The 21,114-nt window shown below is 43.4% G+C and overlaps 1 protein-coding gene across 5 annotated transcripts in view; it reads left to right on the forward strand.

The window, feature by feature from the left end:
* Positions 1-4,689: 4,689 nt before the first annotated feature.
* Positions 4,690-21,114, forward strand: part of ARHGEF10 (Rho guanine nucleotide exchange factor 10) — a 193,433-nt gene continuing 177,008 nt past the window's right edge. For 2 of the 5 annotated variants that reach the window (XM_038397348.2, XM_038397349.2), the window contains exon 1: positions 4,712-4,848. The gene's annotated coding sequence lies outside the window, so the exon portion shown is untranslated. Of the gene's footprint in view, positions 5,018-21,114 lie in introns of all 5 variants that reach the window. The other 3 variants (XM_038397350.2, XM_038397347.2, XM_043510348.1) reach the window with 3 other exon arrangements.

Here is a 21,114-nt window from a genome sequence, read left to right on the forward strand (position 1 = left end):
GCTATATTGATTCTGTGTGATTCGTATTAAGATGCTTTTTCTCTTAACATGATAATTAACTGTATTAAGCAGAAAAAGATATAAACAGAAAACATTGGCAGAGATTAAATTAAAATTGACAGCAATTGTAGAGAATACATTGTTAAACAAATTGACATTTTTGAATCTATTGATTTTAAATGAGTTTAATTTCCTTCGTATCTGGAAATTAAAGTGACTCCAGAATAGCTACAGTGGCCTAGATCCTTTCATCCAGCTGAGTTGCTCAATAGAATATACAGCTGAGGAGCAAAGCTGATTATATATCCAGCTGCTCAGAGGTTGATTTGTAATGCCCCCGTGAGCACCAGTCTCAGAGCTGTACTATTTTGCACCCATACTAAGGGCTGTTCCTGCAGCCAAGGATTTCCAGAGCCTAGCTTCACTTCCATCTGACAAGTCCTCTTCAATGTTGGAACGGCCTGTTATGTGGCTGAGCAGCTGCTTAACACCGGCAAACCAGTGGAAAGCAGTCACAATGGGGGCCAGAACCAGTAAATCGTACTCCATTCATAGGTCAGCAATAGAAAGCTGCAGGAGTATCTTGTGGTAATGTATATGAGACAGAAGAGAGAAGTAGCGGTCCAAGCAAATAAGCAGCACATTTTCTCATATCTGTTTAAACAATATTGTGCATAAGTGAAAGATACCTCCATGGCACTTTAATCTCAATTTACCAGGCCACTGGTGATCTCACTGAAGTGAGGGGAAGTGGGTTTTTATGTGAACTAGAGCTTCAGCAAATTATTTGCAGCCATAGCGACGCAGGGCTTTGAAGTTATCAGATCCATTGTACACTGTAATATGGTAGATTTAACCAGGAACTTGTTTGTTCTTTCATCTTCTCCTCAGGGAGAGAAATGCACAGTGGAATGTCTTGTATTGGGATGGATTTAGGTTTGAGGTGGGAGTTAACTATCAGCCATTATATGACAAACACTTTTGAGCAAGTCTTACATTCTGTCCAGTAGAGAGCAGTCAGTGGCATGCATGGACAGTAGCCAACACATTTAAAACTCATGCATGCACTTCAGCTTAAAGCTTTAGGCCTCTAACCAGGTAAACTCCCAATAAAGGCTAAATTCTGGCCTATGCTGTGCACACAAAATACCCCCTGTGAGGTGAGAGTGAATCAGACATGTGTGCCTCCATCCTGCACTTACTCTTTCAAAAAGGCTTGTAATTCTGGGTGCCCAGTTTGAGACATCTTAAAGACCTGATTTACAGAAGATGGGTTGTTCAGCATATCTGGAAATCTGGTTCCTTTTAGGTTTGTTAATTTGGGGACCCCAAAATTGAGGCAACCAAACCCACTAATAGCAGTTAAGAATGCAAGTTTTAGATATTCAGGTCAGAGGTATTTTTTTAGATACCTTGATAGATAAGGTAGATCCAAGGCAGCATTTGGCCCTAAAATTCCAGCCACAATCCAGCGTGGAAGACATAACTCTACACCATGCTGTCAAGAAATTAAAATTTCATAAATTGGAACCGCTGAAATGTAAAGGGAACTGCCTCATGGTTTGTTCTGCTTTTGTCTATCAGCGTGAAGGGAAGGAGGCTGGACCGCTTCACAAAGTGGGAGAGTATCAGTAGTGAGAAGAGGAAGGTTTGTTTGGACATTGACTTCAGAGCGTACTAAGTAATGTTCAGGAGGCCTCAGCACCTGGCAGGAGCAAGCTGTCAAATGTTTTTAAAAACTGAAATCAGAACAGGAGCAACGACTGAGCCACTGTGAAAATATTGTGAAGTTTTCCCAAGTCTTGTTTAAAGCACGTTTCTTCTCTGAGATGTGACTGTAAAAATGGCCCTGTGGTGGTCCATGTTTTATTGTCTTACAAGGCTTTCTGTATTAAATATGTTCAGCATCTAGGTAAAGAGATTTGGCCTTTTTCCTAGCTGTGGGCCTTGCAAACTCAGCTTGGGGTTTAAAAGCCAAGCTCAATGCTCTGCATCTCATGCATCAATAATAGAAAAGAAAAGGAGTACTTGTGGCACCTTAGAGACTTAAATTAAATTAAATTTGTTAGTCTCTAAGGTGCCACAAGTACTCCTTTTCTTTTTGAGAATACAGACTAACACGGCTGCTACTCTGAAACCTGTAATAATAGAAAAGATTCTAAAGACCAAATTATGCCTTCACTTACACTTGTCTCACAATTCTGCCCTGAGGGCATGATCAAGTGTTCATTGACATCAATGGGAGTCTCTCCATTGGCTTTGGATCAGGTCTTTAGTAACATCCAGGCGTGTTCATTGGCTTGATAGGCTGTCACACTGATACAAGCCTATGCTGTTTTCTGTCTCCCTTCCTTTTTGCTGTGTAAGTGGAGTGGAGCTCAATGGACCACATCCAACAGAGGAGGGTTGTGAGAAGGGCCAGGCAGCATGTACTTCCTCCCCCGGACAGCTGTCTATCTCCTTCTAAGTCACCGCTATAAAGGCGAGCTGTGTTCAGGTTTGGATGTCAAGGGACTGGCCATGGGGCAAGTGGGAATGGGGAAAGTGATGCTTCGCAGATTGCAGCCTTGCTAAATCATTTGGGAGCTACCATACTTAATGCACCCTAAATTGGAGCATCAGAGACCCGCCCTGTGTCTTTTCTAAATCATGAGGGATGGTCTGCCCCTCTAGAGTGGCATCAGCCTGTCTGTACCAGAAGTCAATGTAGTGGTGGCTCAGGATCAAAAATGCAGGTAGACCCCCACGTTGTGACACCCTGGAACCCCCTTATTCACCACTGTCATTTAAGTAGGATATGTTTTGCATGAAGTATGCCTTGTGAGGTATCATTTTAAAAGTCTTGATCTGCTAGACATTCATCTCTCATTGGATTGTATGTGCTATCGTTGTATGAGAAGTACATACATATGACGATGTATGTGTTACTGAAACATGTTCTGAGGTTGAAAACACTCACAAGCAGCCTTTCAGGTACAACAGTAAAAAGGCCAAACGATGTTAATATCTTACTAAGGAAATGCACACAAGCACCAGGATTACCCCAGGAACTGCGTACAACGGAAACCTCTCAGAGATAGCACTACACAATGGGACCTGTTTGGCCCAGGTCACAGCAAAAGAACTTGCCAGCAAGTGGGAAGAAAATATAAAAGACATCATAATGATACCTCACTCTTCCTATAACAACACACCTGGAAATACCTGAGGAAAAAAGATTGAATTGGAGGAAGTGATGGTCCCAGGCTAAAGGGATTTCTAGCCTGTGAACGAAAACCTGGAAAAACCCAAGCTGCAAAGCCAAGGCAGCTTGTGCCTTAAGAATCTGCCAGCCTCTTTATCACTCAGGGTGAGAATTTGCTAATTCATATCCTACTTATCTAGTATGTTAAGCTCAGTTTGCAGTTTCATTTACTAGGTAATCTGCTTTGATCTGTTTGCTATCACTTATAATCACTTAAAATCTATCTTTTTGTAATTAATAAATGTATTTTATGTTTTAATCCAAACTAGTGTGTGTTTGACTAAAGGGTCTGGGGAAAATCTCAGCTTGATTACCACAAGTGTGCATGGTCCCCTTCACATTGAGGGAGAGGCAGACTGGGTATTAAACTCATATACTGGCCAGATTTGACCAGGGCAGGACAGTACTGCTCTGGGGTCCGAGGCTGGCAGTTAAAGAGCCTGCATGTAACTACAGCTGAGTGTGTCCCTATCTGTGTGAATGCTGGTGAAAGTGCAAGCTCAGAGGGCTTTGCAACTTGTCACAGCAGCAGAACGTGAGAGGGATCCCAGGCTGGTGGGTCAGAGAGCTCAGTGGTACCCCAGTTCCAGGTGGCAACCTGGGGGGAGCTTGTCACACCCATAACTCCCCCGGTTACAAAATGTGCTAATTAACTGCAGACAGTGCTGTTGGTCTGTTCTGTGAAATGCGGTGGGCTGCCTTCTCTAATATTCTGCCGAGGCTGTGGAGGTGCCTGCTGGAATATGTGTGTCACTTCCTCTGGGCGACTAGAGCAGCTGCCTTTGCCTGAATCCTTCCCGATAGAAGTTGATTGAAGGAGCCACCCTTGAAAACAGCTGATCAAAATTTCAGATTCTGGCCTAAGCGTGGAACTGCCAGTGAAGTCCCTGAAGCGGCTGAGCCAGGTGACCAGTGCATCGCCATGCTGCGTTTCCAAAGAACACAAACCACCCAGGACAGGTTTCAGAGGAGCAGCCGTGTTAGTCTGTATTCGCAAAAAAGAAAAGGAGGACTTGTGGCACCTTAGAGACTAACAAATTTATTAGAGCATCAGCTTTCGTGGGCTACAGCCCCCTTCACCGTCTCTGGCTCTGATTTCAATAGCTTCCCAGCCAGCCATCACCTTTCGCGGGGGTGGGAGGGGGGGGGGGTGCCTTGACTTCCACAACAGCATCGTTAACAGTGTCTCCGGCCGAATGATTGAGGCTTTGCCGCTCTGCGGCGGAGGCGTTAGCCCTGGTCAGCTCCAGGCTCCGCGGGGACGAAACACCCCGGAGACGCTGGCCGTGCGAGCCGGCGGGAAGGCGCTCCCGAAGCCGAGCCGGAGGTGTTGACAGCTCCCTCCCGGCCCAGCTGTGCACGGCGGGGCAACGAGGCGGGTCACGTGCCCCTGCAGGAATGCGGGGTCTGTAGCGCTTGCGGAGGAGGGGGAGGGGGAGGGGGGAGAGAGAGGCCGGCCGGCCGGCCTTCCCCGCCCCCTTCCCAGCGGCGGCTCAGAGAGTGGCAGGAGAAGGAGCCAACCGGCCGGCGGAAGGGCTCCCTGCCCCGCCACTCGCAGGGAGGCTAGTCCCAGGGTTGCACGCCGGGGTGGGTGGTGCCGCGCGGTAAGAAATTCGATATATTTTCAAAAGGGGAGGGGGTGGGTGGGGGGGGGAGAGCGAGGCCGTGGGTCCTGCAGCGGCCGCGGTGAGGAGGGGGCCTGCGGAGGCTCCAAAGGTGAAAGGAAACGGGTGGCTTCCAAAATAAGCCGCGGCTCTCAGGGCGTGTCGGATGGTGAGTGCTGCCTGGGACCGGCTCTCTTAGCCTGGGTGGGCAGCTCGCTATGCCGGGACGGGGGTGGGTGTAAGATTTGCGGGGAGAAAGTTTAGTGACGTGTCTGAAGAGGAAAAAGAAAAGGAGGACTCGTGGCACCTGAGAGACTAACAAATTTATTAGAGCATGAGCTTTCGTGGGCTACAGCTTCACGTCATCGGATGAAAAAAATTTCCCACCCAATGCATCCGATGAAGTGGGCTGTAGCCCACGAAAGCTGATGCTCTACTAAATTTGTTAGTCTCTCAGATGCCACAAGTCCTCCTTTTCTTTTTGCGACTACGGACTAACCCGGCTGCTCCTCTGGAACCTGTCTGAAGAGGGGAAACTAACTTATTTTGCAGGCAGGCAGGGTGGCATCGCCTTGAAGATGGATGTCTGAGGTCCTTTCTCCCCCCCCCCCCCCCCAACTACCCATGGGTTCTCTCCCCTTGTGTGGAAAAGTTGAAAGCTTGTTGTAATGGAAGCCTTGCCCTTGCATTGCTCCGTGGATAAGTGAGTGTGTCTTAAATCATGGATTGTGGGTCTGTGTGTGTGTGTGTGTGTGTGTGTGTGTGTCGCCTCTTGTGGATTCTAAAATAACGGGGGCAGAGCTGCCTTCAGGATGGGCACACGCAAGAAGCACACCGAACTAAAAACACATTGCACGCTAGCGTTCTTCTGCTCTCATCCGTTCTGATTAAAAAAATAATAATAATAATAGCTTAAGTCCTGCGTTGTCTGAGTGCAGGGTATTTTGTATATGGAATTCCTAGAAAATCATCTGCTTCTCTGACACTGGAGTGCTGGGGATACCCTCCTAAATTAAGTCTTTAGAGAAGAACAATCACCTTTTTCTGTAGAAATGAAAAACCCGGCCCTTTTGAAATCAGGTTGAAGACTTTTTTCCTCTTCTTTTTTTTTTTAATAAACTTTCCTAGAGAGAAAGTATTTGTGAGCTGTAGGATGATTGGCAAACAGGTAGATGCTCAGAGTCCCCCATATTTTTTTCAACTGAGATTTTTCTCTATTCGGGAGTTAAACTTTTCATGGAGTTTTAAAGACTGCTCGTTTATGTTTTGGCACCTCTTTTCTTTTGTTCATTTTTAAAAGGTCAAGCACATTGGGCCAGAGGGTATTTTCATGTCCCTAAAATTGTAGTTTCTGTGAACTTCTTATATTGTGCTTAAATTTCGAGTGAGCTAGAATTCATGTGTACCCCAGTTTACTTGTGGTGTAAAAAAAAAATAGAGAAATAATAACAAATCTTCTGGGTTGTGGACAGCTGGGTTAAAGTTATTTCTAAAAAAATATCACCAGTGCGTGTGAAGGAGTAGGAGAAAATTTGTTTGTATTGTTGCTTTCTTGTGTGTGTTTGTTTCTATTAGGACATGTTTTACCTGCAAAAATAAGTGAGCAATGATGGCATGTACTACTTTTCCAGACTTAGTAATATTTGTGATGTATGATAAGAACACAAAAGAAACTATTCACTGGTTTTCAGCTGTAAGGGAGCAAGTGCTCAAGATGCAGTTAAATGTGTATGCTTAGATTTATTAGCAGAAAATATATGTTCTCCAACTTCGGGGTTCTGCCCAGATTTCAGAGTGGTACCCACAAGTCACATGGGAGTGATTAGTAAAAAACAAAAATAATTTCAAGGACATTGTATCACATTAGGCTCACTTATTTTATTTAACAATGTACTTGTCCAACATTGGCTTTTTGATAAATTAAAATCTATGAAGTTATGTAAAACTAATGACATGTATAATTGTTATATGGTCAAACAATTCCTTCCATATACAGAATATAAGAGAGACAAGTTTCAGAGTAGCAGCCGTGTTAGTCTGTATTCGCAAAAAGAAAAGGAGTACTTGTGGCACCTTAGAGACTAACAAATTTATTTGAGCATAAGCTTTCGTGAGCTACAGCTCATTTCCGATGAAGTGAGCTGTAGCTCACGAAAGCTTATGCTCAAATAAAGAGAGACAAGGTAGATGATATGAGAGAATATTTCCTCCTGGGACCAACACGACTACAACAGCACTGCAACACACAGTATATAATCTTGTTTTTCTTTGTAGTTGAAATTTTTGGATACAGAAGCAATCCCATAGAGTGTGTGATCTCCGAACATGTGCTTTATAGAAGATGCCTTTCTCTTCCAGTATTAGATCTGACCATGGTCTATCTAATTCAATACGATGACTTCAGCAGTGGCCAGTACCATGTGCTTGGGAATAGACAGTTAGGGAATAACTTGCCCATAGGAAAAGTTTCTTCCTACCCCGATCAGTTAGTACTTGGCTTGGATCCTGTGGCATGAGTCTATATCCTTCATAAATTTACCTCAGTACAACTGTGAATGTTTTTATTCAGTACTTCTTACGAATCCTACTAAGATCTTGGCCTCAGTATCTTGTGGCAGCAAGCTCCAGAGGTGAATCAAGCTAGGTATAAAAACTTATTTCCTTTTACCTGTTTTAAATTTGATGCTTCTTTAATTTCACTGTTCTACTAAAAATGATTTTTCCTCTTCTAGCATAAATCGGTTTTATTAATGGAATAGGAAAAGGTCATAACGATAAACAACTTATTCTTGTAAAGAAATGGCATATTTTCCCAGAAGCCCCTCTTGTCTTTAGTAAACCCTGATGAACTATGCTTTCTTCAGTAAAACCAAAGTTCTGCATTTTCCGTTTTTGGATGCATAGTGTATATATATTTCCTGCCTGATCCTGAGAGGTGCCATTGTAATCAGCCACTTCTAGGAGAGTTGTGGTCATTCAGCAGCTTTCTCCTCTATCAGCCACTTCATTCTTTTCGCTTGGGTGATCTGTTTGATCTTAGCCTTGATTATGACTTCAGGCATTGTTCAGTTTAATGCATCTTATCCCATTCCACCCCCAGGCTCAGTAGCCCATGAACTGTTTACATGTGTAGCTGGTCAAGGACAGTAGTTCTTTAGACACCAACTTGACATTTGATATTTGTGAAGGTTGTACGAACAGGAGTTTAACATTTTTAAAGCAGGGGTTAGCACAGTAGTACAACACACTCTTTTCTCTGTAAGCAAATATCTGTGGATATTCTTTTTCATAGAATATCATAGAATATCAGGGTTGGAAGGGACCCCAGAAGGTCATCTAGTCCAACCCCCTGCTCAAAGCAGGACCAAGTCCCAGTTAAATCATCCCAGCCAGGGCTTTGTCAAGCCTGACCTTAAAAACCTCTAAGGAAGGAGATTCTACCACCTCCCTAGGTAACGCATTCCAGTGTTTCACCACCCTCTTAGTGAAAAAGTTTTTCCTAATATCCAATCTAAACCTCCCCCATTGCAACTTGAGACCATTACTCCTCGTTCTGTCATCTGCTACCATTGAGAACAGTCTAGAGCCATCCTCTTTGAAACCCCCTTTCAGGTAGTTGAAAGCAGCTATCAAATCCCCCCTCATTCTTCTCTTCTGCAGACTAAACAATCCCAGCTCCCTCAGCCTCTCCTCATAAGTCATGTGCTCTAGACCCCTAATCATTTTTGTTGCCCTTCGCTGTACTCTTTCCAATTTATCCACATCCTTCCTGTAGTGTGGGGCCCAAAACTGGACACAGTACTCCAGATGAGGCCTCACCAGTGTCGAATAGAGGGGAACGATCACGTCATGTGTACACGCACAATATATAGCATATTTAAAAAAAAAGTCTAATTGAATTCCAAGTTACCTTTGACATCTTAAATGGTACCTTGGTTCCTTCTACAGTTCCTTGGTAGAACTAGAGGTATTCTATTTAAATGTTCTATCCGTAATCTTGCTAATTGTTTCACAACTCAAAAATGTGTAAAGCAATCCCTAGTATAATTGAATCATTAATTCTTAAAGCAAAAGCAAATAGCCTTCATTCAAAAGTTATTTCAGTGGACTTACTCCAAAGTTTAAAATAAAATCTGAGCACAGTTATAGCCTGCATTTGTATTATACCTAAATCTTGGGATTTCCTCAAGATGTAAGGGAGGAGAGGGGAAAACTAGCAAATGGAATGAGCAGCCCAGCTATGGAAAGGAAGGTAGTTTTTAAAAAATGCTTTGTTTTAGTCTTATCATAAAATAGTTTAGAGCTTGAACCTGCAAGGTGCTAAGTGCCCCCTGCAAGATGCTACATGACCTCAACTTCCATTAAAACTAACGTAAGTTACGGGTACCCAGTGCCTCTGTTATCCACAATTCTACTCTAAGCTGCAAAGACCAGGCTACCCCATTCACCTCCTCTCCACAAGCAATATACTTACTTTCTTGACATGGGTCTGCGATTCTACCACCCAATAACTAGGTAGCTACCCGGACCCCTCCCACTCTACATCAGGAGCTCGTTCACCTGCACATCTACCAATGTGATATATGCCATCATGTGCCAGCAATGCCCCTCTGCCGTGTACATTGGCCAAACCAGACAGTCCTTACGCAAAAGAATAAATGGACACAAATCTGACATCGGGAATCATAACATTCAAAGGAGAACACTTCAACCTCTCTGGCCACTCAGTAAAAGATTTAAGGCTGGCAATTTTGCAACAGAAAAGCTTCAAAAACAGATTCCAATGAGAAACTGCTGAGCTTGAATTAATATGCAAACTAGATACCATTAACTTGGGTTTGAATAGAGACTGGGAGTGGCTGGGTCATTACACATATTGAATCTATTTCCATAAGTTAAGTATCTTCACACCTTCTTGTCAGCTGTCTAAATGGGCCATCTTGATTATCACTACAAAAGGTTTTTTTTTTTTTTTTTTCCTCCTGCTGATGATAGCTCATCTTAACTAATTAGCCTCTCAACTTCCAACTTATCTGTATGTGGAGACCTATATCTTCTTACTATATGTTCCATTCTATGCATCCGATGAAGTGGGCTGTAGCCCACGAAAGCTTATGCTCTAATAAATTTGTTAGTCTCTAAGGTGCCACAAGTACTCCTGTTCTTTTTGCAAAAACCCCAGAGTAACTCTCCTAGAAGCTGACTAGACACCCTGTGACCTAGAGGAACTGACATATATCCATTATATTACATTCTCATCATTTTTAAAAATAGAAAAGAGGCCAAAATCAGTGTAGTCTCACTTACTTCAGTGACACTATGTCAATTAACACTAGCTAAAGAGCAGGCCCAATCGTTTAAATACTTATGCTAGACCTGTGTCTGTCATAAGGATGGCCCACACTGTGATAAGGATATAGGGACAGAGTTAAAATTGTTTTGGCTATTTTAACTCTGTATTGCCATACTTCCAAGCTTTTATATTTATGTCTAACCTTAGTTTTCAGTTTCCTGACTTTCTAAGATTAGATTTTTAAAACTGTAATGTTCTTTTAAAACGTTGGGTTTTACCCCCTTACATTTATTATGTATTTCATCCTTAAATCCATTTTAACAGGTTTTTTTTTTTTCTTCCCTCTGGGAATTTCCTTCTGTTGTAAATGCTTGTTTTAAATTTTTCTCTCCCAGGACACTTTAGTTATTGATCTTCAGACATTGATGGTTTTTCACCTGTGCATCATCAAGTATGAATGATGTGTAATATAAACACCACAGATGCTCCTGTTGTGAATTTTGGTCCTGTTAGAGCCCCTATATGGCTTGTAAATATTAAAAAGCTAAATAAAGCATGATAATGTTCGCTGGAGCTTAATGGTATGTACTTATGTTAAACAATCTTAGAACAGAAAATTGCTTATTACCTTAGCTATGGAAAGGCTAGTGTCTTTCTATAATGAAGTAGACAGAACTTTTCTAGTGTTTTGTAGAAAAATTATCTGCCTCTAATCTGATTTTTGTAGAGATCATTTTTCATTAGCCCTGTGTTCTGAAGTGCGAGAGCCAAATTACATAATCCCGATATGAAGGTATTTTGATGAGATCTTACTGTTTTTTAAAAAATTTTATTCAGAGCTACAATCAACTGGATTACTCAACTATTTTTCATTCCCACAAACTTGAGGGCACTGTAGATGCCGAAGTAATTAGTATTGTGGAATTCATGCCTTACTTCATCACTACACTTGGAGGAAGAGATTTTTTTCATTCTGTTTCTCACACACAGTTTCTATTTTGCTTTAGGCAATCTCAGATTTATTTTAAAATAAATAGTTTCCAGTGGCAGTTCCAGGTTAAAATTGCATAAGCAACTCCAGAACCCTTCTAATGCACATGTTAATTAAAATGCATCTTAGTCTTGTCTGCCCACATGTGCCTTTTCTCAAGTCTAGCTCCTGTTTTAGTGTGCCCTGGAGCAATTGTCCCATGTGACTGCTCCATATGGAAGATGGACACTGTTAAATTAACAACTATGAATGAAAATGTCTCTTACTCTGAATTTTTACCATTTTCAAGTTAGTCAGTAACCCTGCAGCCCAATGGTAGCGGTACTAATGAGAGTTCCACACATTTTTTTTTTCTTTTTTTTTTTTTTAAAAGAGCATACATAGGTAATGGGTGTTGAGAGCTGTGTTGTAGCTGTATAGGTACAGTCATATTACTGAAAAATGTACATGTGGGTTCACAGAATTTAAGTTCATCAAGTGATGGTCCCTGTGTGTATTCCATATATACGTTATGCATGCAAGTCTGGAAATTCTTCAAAGCAGTGTCCTGTAACCCACATGTAGTCATTTCCTTCATGCTCCTGACTGAGGGCATAAGAGGCAGTGCAGGTCAACACCTCTCCAGTTCCTTTTTACTGCTTTGTGGCCTGAGTAGGAATTGTCCTTTATTCCATGCATAATTTGTAAAGTAAAATCTTTGTAAATAGTTTTATATCTTAGCTTAGTAGTTAGTTAGTACAGGATGGTTCCCTTTCCCCTTCCCTGCCATCGGGAAATCCTCCCCGCCCTGGAACTATGCCCAAAGTCCCAAGATGCAAGAATTGTCTCCTGCCCTTGCTCCTTCTCTCGGGTGAGCATCAATGGTGCCTATGCTAACAGAGTGAGGCACATATAGAAAGATACTGCACTTTTCAGAGATTCTTTCCACCCAGAACTAGAGGCTCAAGAGCGCTAACAAAAAAAAGTTGCTATGAGCCCCCACTCTGACATGGGCCGGGAGACCTTGTCCCCCCAGTACATTGGCCTCAACTAACCAGCCGTGCCACTCCAAGCACGAGCCTTGGAGCAGAGCCTTTACCACCAAAGCCCAAGGACTCCTCCTACAAGGCTCTCCATGAGAGTAAGGGGTACTCTAATGGGGGCAGGGACAGATCCCCACAGAGGACTGTCCAGAAGAAATGCGTTTCCTCCCTGAGCTGTCACATATTGTACCCATAGAACCAGCTCTGCTGAAGAGCCCCAGGTTGGAGGGCAAGGCATGGGGGGAAAAAAGGGATCTGCTAATTCTGGTGGTGACTGCAGTACCAAAGCAGAAAGATAGACACTTGCCAGTCCCATCTATGAATGCAGGTCTGGACTCCTCATCGGTATCACCTCATTTATCCAAAAACTGTTTGGATGTGACAAACAAGCTGCATCCTTCCAGCATCTCTGCTGGAACTCCCTGGACTTGGCGCTGTATGGAGACCTTTGTAACACTGGGGGATATATTCCTCCCCTACTTGCAATCTCCACTCCTTTCAGGCCCTTTCCTCTTGAGGGACTTCCTTAGTCTGGAGGAGGAATCATTACTGGTTTCTCAGGAACAGTTCCATCTCCACTCATCTGGCAGGAGCACCCTGGCACCAACAGTACCACTGCTACCGATGGAACCATCCTTTGGAATCTGAGGAGTTGAAAGAGATAGTTGCACCAGTATCTTGCAAAGGCACAGGAACCCTGACAGACATTTCAAAGGCTGTACTTGCCATCCCTCCAGATATGACCCCCGACATGAACAGCAGGTACTGATTCCTTTAGATCACCATGACCAATGGACCCTTCCTCCTGGCCTTATCAGGGCTTTTGGAGCTCATATGACAGGCACGCAGACCCCTCTCAGGAGTCATGCTGCTCTTTCCCTTCTCATAAGCCAGTACCATAGGTGTACGACGAAGAAGAGCCAGAACCAGTTCTGCCAGTAGTAACTGTTCCAATAGGGGCTTTCTCATAATCTTTGGATGATACCATCACTCCTTCATTGTCGTCTTCACTGGAAGACCAGCATTAGTATTGGGAGATGTTGCAAAGGGTTGCTAATGATCTACACATCCATTAGAAGAGGTCCAGAACCTTCAACACCGACTCTTGGACATTTTGCAACCACAGGGACTGACTGGCATGGCCCCTTCCAATTCATAAGGCCACAGTAGAACCAGCCAGAGTGGTTTGGCACAAACCAGCATCTTGTGCCCCTACAGCAAAAAGGGCGTTGTTTTGTTCCTGCCAAAGAAGCTGACTTCTTGTTTTCCCATCCTGCTCCTAACTCGCTGGTGGTACCAACAATGGAAAGAACTCATGTGATTTCAGCACCTACATCAGGATCATGGCCTTTAGAGACAAACTTCACATGCAAGACCGAGTCCAATTCCAGTCCTTTCTGGATGAGGGGAGCTTAGGTGGCTCTCCTGCAGCATCTATGGCAGCCTGATATGGCATCCAGAAGTGAAGGGACTCATGGCTCCGGTTGTCAGGCTTTCCTAGAGAGGTTCAAAACACCATCCAACGCCTCCCCTTTGAGTTCAACCTTTTAATGAAAAGACAGACGAATCCTTGCATTCTCTGAAGGACTCGAGCCACTCTGTGATCTCAGGGGATTTATGCTCTAGCCCCAGAAGGAAGCACCAGAGAGAGTCCTTTAGACTACAACCACCCCACTTCACACTCTCCATATTACCAGTGTTAGGGTGACCAGTTAGCAAGTGTGGAAAAATTTGGATGAGGGTGAGGAAATAATAGGCACCTATATAAGACAAAGCCCTGAATATTGGGACTGTCACTATAAAATCAGAACATCCTGGTCACCCTCAGCGTCCACTTGAGCCTCCATATAAGGACCGAGGATTCAGAGGTCCTGTTTCTTGGCTCCCTCTACTGCCACAGCTTCTGCTTATTCCCAACTGCAGGCTAAGGGCCACTTTTGACATTCTGATTGAGACCCATGTGCCACCATTGTTGCCACCTGCTTTCTTTCCTGTCATCTTTGGAGGCTGTCTTACTTTCTTCACCCACAGCTGGAACAAGATCACAAAAGACAGTTGGATCCTGGAAATTATCCATCAGGGATACTCCATAGAGGTTTTTCCTTCCCTCCTCACAAACCACCTTCCCTATCCCAGGGTACCACTCTTGTCAATTGTTCAACAGGAAATTGAATCCTTTTAAAGCCAGATGTGATAGAATGTGTCCCGCCTCAGTACCAAGGGAGAGAGATCTATTCCTTATATTTCCTAATTCCAAAAAACACTGAGGGTGGAGACCCATCCTGACCTATGCAACTCGACATCTTTATTCAAAAGCTGAAATTCAGGACAATTATGGTGGCATCTATAGTCCCCTCCCTTCAGGAGGCAATATGGTTCATGGCTCTTGACATCACAAATTCATATTTCCACATAAATATTCACCCATCTCACAGGGAGTTCTTGCGCTTCATGCTTGGACACGAGCACTACTAGTTTTGCATGCTCCCTTGTGCTTGCCGTGGCAACCAGAGTATTAACAAAAGTTTTCACTGTGGTAGCAGCCAAGATATGACACCAGGGCTATATGGCGTTTCTGTTTCTGGATGACTGGCTCCTGGTAGGTGTTAAAAAGCTTATTCCTTCACGCTCCCACTTCCCTGGTCCTTCTTGCATGAATAGAGAGCAGCGATGTCCGAAGGTGCAAACAATTTGATGTTTATTGAGGTGAACTTCCAGCAAGCTTAAATCAAAGTTCCTTTTTCCTTATTTTCAAATCCCAATTTACTTCCTGTTTGCCCCTAATTTATATAGTAATAGTCTTAGCTATATCTTAACCAATCATTTTCCTGAAATTTAACTAACCAATCCTAACATATTGTAACATGATTAGCTAGTCAATTTTATCCCACCACCTTAGTTAATTTACACCTAGCAAAATTAATTATACAGCAGACAGAAACAATCACAGAACCTATGCAAATAAACAATAGCAAAGTGGGAACTATAATGACAAAACAATACAGAAGTGAGGATTTCACAACTACATCTATAAAGACATAAGGGTTTCCGAGCTGTGTCTATTGATAAGTGAGTTCTTACCGGACAGAACTATCAAACTAAATTTCCTTTTGCATCTTCTAGTCTCTTCCCTTTCTCTGGAGGAGATAGAGTGGATCACCTTGCTAACAGCCCCATATTGACTAGTTTGGAATGTGAGGATGTGACTGGTCGCTTCCCAGCTTATGGCTGCCTCTGCTGCTTAGCCAAAGGCATTGGCCTAAGAACAGGGCCTCAGACTGTCACAGTGAGAGAAGGCCCTTACACAGATTCTTTCTTGTATACCTCTATTACTAGCTAAATGATAAATATGTACCTAAATTCTTAAAGTATAGGCCTTTACAGGCAAGCCTGAGTATCTATATCCTAACAGTAGGCCAATCTTGACAGGAAGTTATGTCAGCAACTCGATCTCTTCGGCTCCTTGTTACCTTAGGCATTTGCATAAAAAAAGAGAAATCTGCTTTGTCACCCATAATAATTTTTATAGTAGCACAGCTGGACTCAGTCTCTGTGAGAGCATTTCTCTCTCCAGACAGGTTTTACATAATGATCAACCTGACCTCTCGCGCCACCCACAAATAGCAAACTACGGTGTGCTGATGTCTTTCTCTGTTAGGCCACATGCCCCTATGTGACTCCACCTGCAGTGTCTTCAAGCTTGAAGACACCACTCAACCTACCAACCAAATAGAGATCGTATTGACTCCTCGTTGTTTTTGGGAACAGTGATGAATCCGGTGGCACCTTAAAGACTAACAGATTTATTTGGGTATAAGCTTTTGTAGGTACAAAACCCACTTCAGATGCATGGAGTGAAAATTACAGATATAGGCATAAATATACTGGCACATGAAGAGAAGGGAGTTACCTTACAAGTGGAGAACCAGTGTTCATGGGACCAATTCAATCAGGGTGGATGTGGTCCACTTCTAATAATTGATGAGGAGGTGATGAACATGACTACTCCTCTGATATTGTTCCCAAAAGAATTCGCGCCTTCCGTGGTTGGTGGTCCAACCCAAACAAAGTCATGGAGGGGACTCCCTTCAGCCCCCTCATATCAGGTGCCACCATTCTGACAGATGCCTCCCTTATAGCATGGGGTGCTCCATATGGACTACCACATTGCTCAGGGTACCTGGACTCCGAGAGGCCAGGCTACACATAAATTTACTGGAGCTGAAAGAGGTCCACCTTGCGTGCAAGGCCTTCCTTCCCCTCATATGATCACTCCATGTACAGATGTCACAGTATAACCACAGTGGTCTATATAAACAAACAGGGAGGAACTAGATCTTGTCCCCTCTGCCTGGAAGCAGTCAGACTTTGGAACTTGTGTATCAGATGCTACATTATGATACAGGCTGCGTACCTTCTGGGTGTTCACAACTCACTGGCAGACAAGTTTTGCAGAAGCTTCCCTGCAGACCACAGTTCTAACCAATGTATTTGCACAATGGGGTACTCTGCTATGGAATCTCTTTGCATCCCAGATGATCAGAAATCTTCCCATGTGTTGCTCTAGGGGAGCCTAAGATGCAGTTTTCAGTACAATGCTTTCCTGGATGGATGACCTCAGATACACCCTTCCCTCCATCCCCCTATTACAACAAGTTGTACAGAAGATCTGTTGTGACAGAGCTCCCATCCTTCTCCTAGCACCCTACAGGCCCAGACAATTCTGGTTGACAGAACTTCTAACAATGTCCGCAAACCCACCTATCAGGATCTGCCCATTTCAGGATCCCCTAACCCAGGATTTGGAAATCAAGCAACTCCCAGCCTGGGTTTTGGATGGGCATCCAGCTGTGTGATGATTCTCTGGTGTTATCTGAACCGGTGATCTGCTAGGTCACTCCAATCCTTGACTCTGGGAGCCAGCCTTACCCTGCTCTGCTGTGAGAACCCCCACTCCTGGGCTGTTCACGCACAGCCTCTAGCATGTAAGCTGCTCCCAGCTACTTGCAAGCGAATGACGCTAGTCAATGCCTCCAGTCCCAGACACAGCCCTAGAAACCTCTGTCTTGCAGTGTCCAGTTATGCCCACTTGATGCTGCATGCTTTTATGAGTTTGTCAATTTAACAAAGAAATTTGATATGTATCAGGCTTGTTATCCCAAGGGGAGTCTGACACGTTTCAAACCAAACACTGCTTCAGGTAGAATAAACATGTATTAACTGTGAAAGATTTTTTTAAGTGATTATAAATCAAAGCATAACAAGTCAGATTTGGTCAAATGAAACAAAAGCAAAATGCATTCTAAGCTGATCTTTACACTTCCAGTGCCCTTACAAACTTAGATACTTCTCACTACAGGCTGGCTGGTTGCTCTTCAGCCAGGCTGTCCCCTTTGATCAGCGCTTCAGTCGCTTGGTGGTGATGTCTGTAGATGGAGGTGGAAGAGAGAGGAAGAGCATGGTAAATGTATCTCCCTTTTATCGTGTTCGTTCTTCCCTCCTGGCTTTGCCCCCCTCCCCCTTTCAGAGTCAGGTGAGCATTACTGCATCATAGTCCCAAACTGACCAAAGGAAGTTGGGTGACTCACTCGAGAGTCCAACTGATCTTCTGATGATGCCTAGGACAGTGTCCTTTGTTCTTACGAGGCTGGGCTGGGTTTGTCCCATACATGCCCCGAGGAGGTGTGAACTGTCCCTCTGCTCTTGGAGAGTTTTTGCCTGGGCTTGTTTAAAGCCATGAGGACACATTTTCAGTCTCATAAGTATATACAAGAAATTACAACCTATAACATTACGGTGACAACAGTTACTATAATAACAATGCTCAGTGCATCATGAGCCTTCTGAAGACACCTGACATGACAAACTTTGCATTGGATACCACACAATCATTCTACAAGGATGAATATGGGGGTACTGGGTGTTCCCCCGAGGTACAGAGCGTCGCAAGGTGTCAGAAGAGATTTTGGAACAAATTGATAAATTAAACAGTAGTAAGTCTCCAGAACCAGATGGTATTCACCCAAGCGTTCTGAAGGAACTCAAATGTGAAATTGCAAAACTACTAACTCTAGGCTGTAACCTATCATTTAAATGAGCTTCTGTACCAAATGACTGGAGGATAGCTAATGTGATGCTAATTTCTAAAAAGGGCTCCTGAGGTGATCCTGGCAATTACTGTATTGGGCAGACTTATTGAAACTATAGTCAAGAACAAAACTGTCAGACACAGATGAACATAATTTGTTGGGGGAAGAGTCAACATGGTTGTTGTAAAGGGAAATCATGCCTCGCCCATCTGCTAGAATTCTTTTTGGGGGGGGGGGGTCAATCATGTACTGGATACCCCTTGCCCTCCTTTGGTCTGACCCAATATAGCCATTCTTATCAGAAATAGAAAGCGTATGCTCTGCCCCTGTCTAGGAAATCCTTAACCAAAGTAGAAAAGATTCTACTAGAGCATGTTACCAGGCTAAATGACGCTGCTTTTTAGCCTTGACACATTTCCAACAACATTTGCTTGATACTGTGGGCATTCCAGTTATCCTAGACTATCTCGTTTCCTTAAAGACCTCTGGTCTGACCCTTCACTGGGGTGCACCTACCAACAATTTGTGCCTTCCTCCCTCTGTTGGAGGGACGTTTTGTCTTTACTACTCCTGGCTACTGTGCAATTTATGAAGGGCTTGATCAGGCCCTTTCCACTCATCATTAAGGTCCCTTTGAGGTGTAGGTTTAACCTTGTTCTGTCAACACTCACACATCCACCCTTAGAACCTATAGCAACATGTGCTATGACCCACTCATCTATAAAGGTGGCGTTCTTAGTAGGGATGTAATATGTTAACCGATTAACCAATAAGCCACAGGTCCTGGCTGCCCTTCGCCCCTGAGCTCTTGGCTGCTGGCCCCGGGCTCTGCGTGGGGCTGGCAGCTGGGATCCCAGGCGCCTAGGGAGGCAGTGGAGCCTGATGGTTAAATGTTTACTTTTTAAAAAAATTATTTACATCCCTAGTCCTTAGTGGCCATTGCTTTGGCCAGAAGGGGTCAATGAGCTAGGAGCCATGACACATTTTTACAGTATTTCACAAAGAGAAGGTCTCCCCTAGGTTACATCCCAAATTCCTCCTCAGGATTGTTTGAGTTCCACATCAATCAACCAATACATTTGCCTGTGTTTTTGCCAAAACCCCATGCTTCTTCTGAAGACAAAAAACTTCATTCCGTTGATGTCAGGTGCATTCTACCTGCAAAGAGCCAAGCCCCTTTTAAAAAAAATTTCTGAGACTCTTTCTTGCTGTAGCAGAAAGAGTGCATGGGCAAGCCATATCTTCACAGAGATTTCTTAGTGGGTTTTGGGATGCATCTTAGAATGCTACAAAATAGGCATAATTCCTCTTCTGTGGGGATTTTACAGCTTACTTCACACAAACACAAATGGCCTTCATGACATCCTTTTAGGACATTCCACTGCAGGACACTTGCAGAGCAGCATCCTGGAGCTCTGTCCACATGTTTGCGACACATCATGCTCTAACTCAAGCTACAATGGCAGATGCAACCTTAGGAATGGCAGTACTACAAGCATTTCTGCTACCAGGTTCCTTGCACCCATCTCTTGTCTGAACACTGCTTGCCAGTCACCCACATGTGGAATATACATAAGCACCATCACTCGAAGAAGAAATGGCGGTTCCTTACTGTAACTAGATGTGTTTTGAGATGTGTGGTCCATATCCGTATTCCACTATCCGCCCTTTTTTCCCTCTGCTTTGGATCCTGTTGGTTTGCAGTAAGAAGAGCAACAGGAGAAACGTTGACCCACACTGCCTCTTATACACACAGTTGAGAGCACAAAGGAAGCTACTGCACATGTATGAGTCAACACACTGCTTTGAACAATTTCTGGACTCAAGTGCATGGAGCGCACGGACCCATTTGTGGAATACAGATAGGGACCACACAACTCAAAGAACTTCCAGTTATAGTAAGTAATCCCTATATTGTTACCAAACTCCCATGTAAATTTGTTTTCCTGATGCTTGTCAATTAATAAGGGTTGTGCTAGATATACAGCATATTTTAATAAGATCAAAGTTATGGACGTAGTGTAGGGTTTCTCAAATTTTTCTTAGTGTGGATCTCAGACAGAGATTGTCATGTGGATGTCTTACTCTCCCATTCCTATTCACAGAACATCTCTGTTGTAACTTCAATTGCTTTAATAGAAAATTAATATCGAGAAAGTGCTTACTGCATCCTAACTGTATGTTAATGTAATTTAGAAGGCGTAAAGTGGAGGAAAGCAATCTTTTCGTGGACTACCAGCAAATGTCTGGAAAACCACCAGTGGTTCACAGATCACAGCTTGAGAATCACTAATATAATGTACAGACATATTGTGAAAAGAAAAGCAGTACGTGTGGCACCTTAAAGACTAACAAATTTATTAGAGCATAAGCTTTCGTGAGCTACAGCTCACTTCATCAGATGCATCCGATGAAGTGAGCTGTAGCTCACGAAAGCTTATGCTCTAATAAATTTGTTAGTCTCTAAGATGCCACAAGTACTGCTTTTTCTTTTTGCGAATACAGACTAACACGGCTGCTACTCTGAAACCAGACATATTGTGGTAATTATGCTCTTCATACATGATGAGGAAGGGAGATGCATTAGTCCATTTAGGGCAAAATTCCCTTCTCAGATCTATATAATGGATCAGGACTCTAATATTCTGCGCTCTCTCCAGGGATATTGGTAGGAAGCTCCTGTCCTGAGGAAGAGCAGAATCTTGGAGTCAAGATCTGTCGTGTATCTCTGAGAGGAGAATTTTGCCCTTAGTTTCTATCCAGAATTAAACCAATTATACATTTTCTTATAAGAAGGAATCTTGACATGATTAGAACTAAAAGACTTAGTGAATGGTATTTTTGAACCTCAGGATGAGTAAGCATGACTAG

Source organism: Dermochelys coriacea, chromosome 3 (assembly GCF_009764565.3).
Source record: "Dermochelys coriacea isolate rDerCor1 chromosome 3, rDerCor1.pri.v4, whole genome shotgun sequence".
Taxonomy (NCBI): Eukaryota; Metazoa; Chordata; order Testudines; family Dermochelyidae; genus Dermochelys; species Dermochelys coriacea.